The following is a 7,199-nucleotide window of genomic DNA, read 5'->3' as shown; positions in this document are numbered from 1 at the left end:
CATGAATTCTAATTTTTTGAAGGGGGATCATGGGGTATAGGGTATACTTTTAAGATGTTAATTTTACTGTACTAAGTGTTGGGACTTTTTTTGTAGAAGATCCTTTGTCTAGCCTGGCTTTAAGACCTTTTTGCACCCTCTAACCCACAGGACATCAAGTACCCTGGCACCAGTGTGTTAATGCACCCTTTGTAAAAGAGGAGTATCTGCCCATGCCACCTTTTGCACTTTCTGTTCCTTTTTTTGCACTTTCTTGTTGCAGTATATGGAGGAAGAAGTTAATCACCAAAAGTTGCTGTGGCATCAGCAAGATTGCTCAGACTCGTCACTAAACAATTTGTAAAGAGAAGAACCCCAGAGCACAATGGACAGTGAGATGCCAATTGGGCCCCTAGGCTTCAAGACCCCTCCCTAAGGTTGACTCCTTGGTTCTGCTGAGCCATCTTTTGCACTCCCTCCCAGCTGTAATACCTGCTTGGACTGAGGCCCTCTGGTGGTAGGAAAATGCATCTTCCTGAGGCAAAAGCCTTCAGCCATTGGTTTGTCCAAATGCTTCCCTATGGGTGTCTGGTTCCATTGCTCAGTTTGTGATAAGTGAGGGCAGCATTTCCCTTGATTTTGATACAAGAAGACATCTGCAGTTCAAAGATTGTAGTAATTGGTGCTCGACAGTGGCTGGAAGCTTCTGAAGTGGGCACTGCCCCCAGAAAGCAGGCCCAAGACATTCAGACATTGGATATCTGTAGTCTTGCCCCCTGCCCCTCTTTACTGGCGTTCTCCCAAGATTTGTTAAGGTTGGCACAGTACTTTTCTCTTCCTTAAGAACCTGCAGCCCAAGTCCGATTGTCAGTCAGTGTCAGAGGTTCCCACCCAAAGAATGGAAAATAACCCCCCCCCCCTTTGAGAAATCTGATGTATTGGAGTTGGAATTGGGCAGACTAGCTTATTCAGACCAGATATCCTCCCCCTCCCTCTAGTTTGTCAGACATTGAGAACATCATCTGCTGCTTCACTAGAAAATGTTTCATTTGAAGAAGCACTCAATAGAAAGAAGAAATTCATGTGGGACGTTGAGGGTAATTCTGAAGGCCAGAAACGGTCTAGAGCTGATGTTTTTTTTTCAGAACCAAATAGATGTTCATTGTGTTACCCTGCTGCAGTCATCACACTTGGGTTATCCTGTCGTCAGGCGGTCCTGCAGTCAGCCGGAATTCCAAAGTCTTGGTCCGGCATCGGTTGCTGTCACTTCTTCCCTGACGTCAGTGCGCCAGGGGTATATATAATGCATCCGACGCCATTTTCTTCAGTCTTTCTTGCCGCACGGTGCCCGAAACAGAAGCAGTTCGCAAGTGCCAGTCGGCCGACTCCTGAGATTTTCGAAGTCGAATTTCAGATCCGAATTCTTCAATAAAGCTAAGTACCCCGTTGGGGAAACTTTTCATGCCTCAGACCGATGTCAGAAAAAGTTAACAGTTGTATTTCTTGTGGGAAGCAAATACCTCATAAGGATTTTCATTCTTACTGCATACCTTGCCTAGGCCCAGACCACGACGTCACTGGTTGTCGTTTTTGTGCTAGGTTTAATAAGCGTACTATTAAAAGACGCTTTGACTTCGCACAACACTACTTCGGTAGAAAATTTAACTACACTATGCCGTTGGAGTAACCGACTACCGGCGTGCACAAAAAACGCAAGGATAAGGACAGGCAGCCTAGACCCAAGCCAGACTCCGAGACCTTGGCTGGTCCGGTCTCCGGTTCACCGGTCTTCAGTGAGGCTCCGACGCAGCCCCTGACTACCGCAGATCTGGAACCCGAGACCGCTTCGGAACTCTTGTCAGAAAGTACTAGGCCGATGCAGCCATTTTGTTTAGCCCTTACCGATGACACTGCTGATAAAGATGTCGGTACTGCAGAAACACCTTCGGTTTCTGAAGGCGTCTTCAGACAGACGACGCTCACCATAAAAACGTATCCTAAGACTAAGACTCCTATTAAACCTAAAAAGACTGCACTTCAGTCTCCAGTTCAAGGCCCCATGCCTAAGAAACAGATGCTCAAAATGGCTGACGATTTGATCTCTTTAATCAGGGGTTCCCAACCCCCACCCGACAAAAGTCCTAGACAAGAGGAAGATTATGCCTCCTCTGAACAAGTGTCTATTTCCTCAGGCTCCGCTGAGGACCAAGATTACTCCTTCTCCCCTTATGAAGATTCTGATGCTGAGGATTCTATTCCCTCAGCTTCTCCTGAAGACTACTCCTTTGGGGAAACTTTACACACTATGAGGGAACATTTTCTCTGGGAAGGTCAGGACTACTCTGACTCAAAGAAAAGGCTCAGAGTTTTTTACTCCCCCAGCACAGACCACTTGCCATCCCCCCAGTTTTAGACATTGTGGATGATGTTTACTTAGAATCCAGTTTGAACCCAGATTCTTTGCCTCATGCTCCAGCCAAACCTGACATAGTATAGAGTGCCCGATTCCCACAAATTCCTTTATAAAAGCCCTGTTGCTGATCCAGAGACCATCTCCCAGGGTCCCAAAGGGGCTAAGGCTTCTATGGCAAAAATCCTGTACCCTCTGAAAGGGACTCCAGAGCACTAGACAGGTGGGGGAAAAAGGTTTACACCTCAGCCACTCTAGCTAAGAGGGCACTAAATTGCCAATTCCACATGCTAAAATATCAGCAATTTCTAATGTCTCAGTTAAAACAAAAAATGAGCACACTCCCTCAGCAGTCTGAATTGAAAGAAATGCAGGATCTGTTGCATGCAGCTGAACAGGTGAGCAAACATACTTTACAATGTGGGTTTGATTCTTTGGAGGCTTCCTACAGAGCAGCTGTCACTGGGTCTGTTATACATAGGCATGCTTGGTTAAAGGAACAAAACTCTGCCTGATCATGTTAAAGCAAAGCTTCTAGATGCTCCCTTACAACAGGATGTTCTTTTTGGAGTTAAAGCAGAAGTCGTCTTAAAGAAAATGGAGGATAAGGCAAAATCTATGCAGACAGTCAAAGATTTTCTACAGGTACAGCCCCCTTGCTTCAGCAGAAATTGGCCAACAAAAAATTGGTCCTTTCCAGCTACTGACAGACCACAGAGGGGTAAATACAGACGTCCAAGAGGCAGAGGACAACCACAAGGCCAGTACAAACCTCTACAATGGGGCACTGCAACACACAAGGGAGGAGAAGACAGGTCCCAGACTACCAGAAGGCAAACTCAATGACTTGCACCTCATCTGGCCAAACAACACTCTCTTGACAGCCCCCTTGGGAGGAAAACTCGCACTTTTTTTTAGACAACTGGCACATTGTCACAAAGGACAAATGGGTCCTAGACATAATTTCACGAGGATACAGATTCCATTTTCACAGCTTGCCAATGAAAAGAGGAATGCCAAACCTACCACAAAATCAATGGGCAAAGGCACAAAATCAAATTACAGCTCTCATGGACATGAGAGCCATTCAGCTGGTACCTACTCGAGAGCAAGGCCAAGGATTTTACTCAAGACTCTTTCTAATTCCCAGAAAGCATACAAAATACAGAATGGAGAACACAATTGAAAAGTTTATACAAATCTTTTAATTACATAATTGATGATAATATATACATGAATATAAATATTATTACTAATAATATATATACCTGTTGTTCACATAAAAGCAATCCTTTTCCTGAATATTAGAAAATATTAGAAAATATTAAGAAATATGTGAAGAAATTAAATTACTGAAAAAATTTTTACTGAAAAACTGAAAAAATTACTAACAAAATTAATATAGTTTTAAATTAAGAATGAACCTTGACTCCATCAAAAGTAATTTTTCACGAAAAATGGCCTCATTCCCAAATACATTAGGTCTACCTAACACACTGAAGACAAATCCATCTGGGACCCCCCCATGATTGTCAATAAAATGTTTTCCCACTGGGCTCTCCAGCCTCTTATGTCTTATATCTCCTAGGTGTTCCAAAATCCTTAATTTAACCCTTCTAGTGGTTTGTCCTATGTACCAATTTTGTCTCTCACAGCCACATCCTATAATATACAGTTGAGTTGCAATTATAAAATTAACCCATTAATTCTACAACCATCCAAATTCCTAATCCACTTACACACTTTACATTTTCCACACCTGAATGATCCCTTTCTATCATCTTCACCCCTTCACCATTTTTCTAAAGTTTAGAATTTCCTAAAATATCTCTTATTATTTTTCCATTAGATTCCTTGGAACCACCACTATTTTATCATGAATAACATGATTTCGTGATGCCCAACTCATTCTCCACCCTTCTTCTAGCTTTTTAACACTCATGACAGAATATCCCTCTCTAATAACTTTCCTTCCACCTTATTAAATTCCACTGGAATCAAATTCTTATCTGAAATGTGTCTCCCTATTCTTTTAAACTCACCAAATGGGAGAGAATCAATCAAGGAATCACTATGCATGCTGGTCTTCTTATAATGTGGTTTGTATTGAATTTTATCATCCTGGTTCACATAAATTTCTACATCCAAATAATGGATAGTTCTACTATGATATAGGTGAAATCAAACCCCAATTATTTTGCTTCAATTCTGAAACAAAATTCTCGAACTCCCTGCACACACACACAAAAATAAAAAAGGTCGTCGATAAACCTCATATATTTGACCACCTTCCTTTTAACAATGGTTGACAGATGATTTATAATAATAATGTTCACGAGTCCACCAGGTAGCAGAAGTTACTTTTAATAAACAGCAATAAAAATAATAGACTTCATCTGTCAACCATTCATTGTATCCTATTTTCAAAATGGGCCATGAACAAAATAGCATATGTAATGTTTACCCTCAAATTCAAAACAATTCGTGAGACAAAAGTCCAACAAACTGATGATGAAACCACTGCTCTTAGACCATGCAACCTATTGATGCTAGTATATAAAGATTTAACGTCTATACTACACACCTCTTCACTATTCTTGACATGATTGTACCCTATACCTACATTCTGTAAGTATCCTCCTTTCCCTGAAACTATGGATCCATGAGATTTTGTGTATCTTAGGGATGGTAAAATTCTTAACATGTAACTTTCTAACATCCATATTCTTTCATTGGATTTAAGGGTAACTCAAAATAAGTATTATGGTCCCTCAAAAGCTCCATGGCCATGCAATTATATTTGTCCCTTGAATACATACTTTTTATTCATGTGCTTTAAATCACATAAAGCTTTCCATTCATCCCTTTTCAAGTTATAATTCCCAGAAAGGACAATGCCTGGAGAACAATTCTGGACCTTTCAATTCTAAACACTGTCTTATAAGTACCCAAATTCAAGATGCTAACACTACAGCAGCTTCTTCCCATGTTGGGCAAAAAAGCATGGCTAGTAACGTTGGACCTCAAGGAGGCATACCTGCATGTCCATATCAGACAAAGTTGCAGAAGATGCCTCCGGTTCATTGCAGGTTCATCCCATTACCAGATGTCCTTCAAGGATGCATCTGCAGTCCTTACAAATGGGTTGTCCTGTCGTCAGGCAGCCCTTCGGTCGGCCGGATTCCAAAGTCTGGGTCTGGCTTCGGCTGGTGTCGCGCTTCACCCGACGTCATAGCTGCAGTTATTCGGGTATAAAGGCATCAGCTGACGCCATTTTCCTCAGTCCTTCTTGCCGCGTGGCGCCCGAAGCAGAAGCTGTTCGCAAGTGCCGGTCGGTCAGAACCAGAGATTACTACTACCGAATACTACTTCGAAGACTTCTAAAAAGCTAAGTACCCCGTTGGGGACTCTTTCAGCCGATGTCAGAAAAAGTGAATAACTGTTTAACTTGTGGGAAACAAATACATTTGCACCTGGAACCTAGCTAAAGGCCAAAAACACACTTCAGCCTCACATGCCTCAGATTCCACAACTGAGATGATGTCCTTCAAGGATGCATCTGCAGTCCTTGCATATGGGTTGTCCTGCCTCAGGCAGCCCTTCGGTCAGCCGGATTCCAAAGTCTGGGTCCGGCGTCGGCTGATGTCGCCCCTTCCCCCGACGTCAGAGCGCCTGGGGTATAAAAGTGTCAGCCGACGCCATCTTCCTCAGTCTTTCTTGCCGCATGGTGCCTGAAGCAGAAGCAGTTCGCAAGTGCCGGTCGGCCAGCTCCTGTAACTTCAGCTACCGAAGACTTCAAAAAGCTAAGTACCCCGTTGGGGACTCTTTCTCTCTTTCTTGCCTCAGCCGATGTCAGATCAAACGCTTAAAGTTAATAATTGCTTGACTTGTGGGAAACAAATACCTCATAAGGATTTCCATTCCTACTGCCTCCCCTGCCTAGACCCAGACCACGACGTCTCGGCCTGTTCTGCCTGTGCCTCCTTTAATCGACACACTCTTAGGCGTCGGTCGGAGTTTGCAGAGGAATTTTTTGGGGCTAGTTTCTCATATAAAATGCCGTCGGAGACTCCGACTTCTCATTTATCCAAGAAACGGGAGGACAAGGACCGACACACGCGGACCGTGGTTTCAGCTGAAACCGCTCCTAGGCCTGCCGCGAGTGTCTCGGCTGAAACCGAGTCCTTGGTACTTCCGTCCGTAGAAACTGTGCAACCGACAGCCTCAGCCCCGGAGGCCTTTTCTGAGTCATTTATGGAATTACCCTTGGAAACCGGTGTTCAGGAACCTACAGACACCATTTCCCCTAGACAAAACTACTTCAGCACGTGGGGCAGCCAGGCCCCCTGCATCCATGTCCATAAAAGCTTTCACTAGGGCTAAAGCTGCTAAGCAACAAAAAACTCTGCCTCCCAAGTCTATTTCTCAGGGATCCACTACAGGTTCTCAGATACTAAGTTAGGCTGAGGACCTTATTTCCTTAATTAGGGGCTCTCAGCCTCATCCGGACAGGGGCTCTCAACCCCCACTAGTCAAAAGGCCCAGGGTTGAGTCTGCTGAACCTCAGCCCTCTGAGGCCTCTGATGGCTCTGCTCTATCAGACTTCCAGGAGGAGGCCTTCACGGCCTACGAGGTTTCTGATGCAGAGGAATCTATTCCCTCTGCCGCCCCTCCTGAAGAGCTGTCCTTTGGGGAGACCCTTCACTCCATGAGAGAGCATTTCCAATGGCAGGGCCAGGAATTCTCCGATTCCAGGAAGAGATTAAGGACTTTTCTTCATTTACCTCAGCATAGACCTTTGGCTATTCCT

At 44.0% G+C, this 7,199-nt stretch overlaps 1 protein-coding gene across 1 annotated transcript in view; it reads left to right on the top strand.

Annotated features, from left to right (window-relative positions):
- Nucleotides 1-7,199, top strand: part of NAA25 (N-alpha-acetyltransferase 25, NatB auxiliary subunit) — a 3,186,723-nt gene that overhangs the window by 738,676 nt on the left and 2,440,848 nt on the right. The window lies entirely within an intron of this gene.

The sequence above is a fragment of the Protopterus annectens genome, chromosome 4.part0, assembly GCF_019279795.1.
Source record: "Protopterus annectens isolate FY-2018-M chromosome 4.part0, PAN1.0, whole genome shotgun sequence".
Classification (NCBI taxonomy): domain Eukaryota; kingdom Metazoa; phylum Chordata; order Ceratodontiformes; family Protopteridae; genus Protopterus; species Protopterus annectens.
This window is presented reverse-complemented; position numbering and strand designations above follow the sequence as displayed.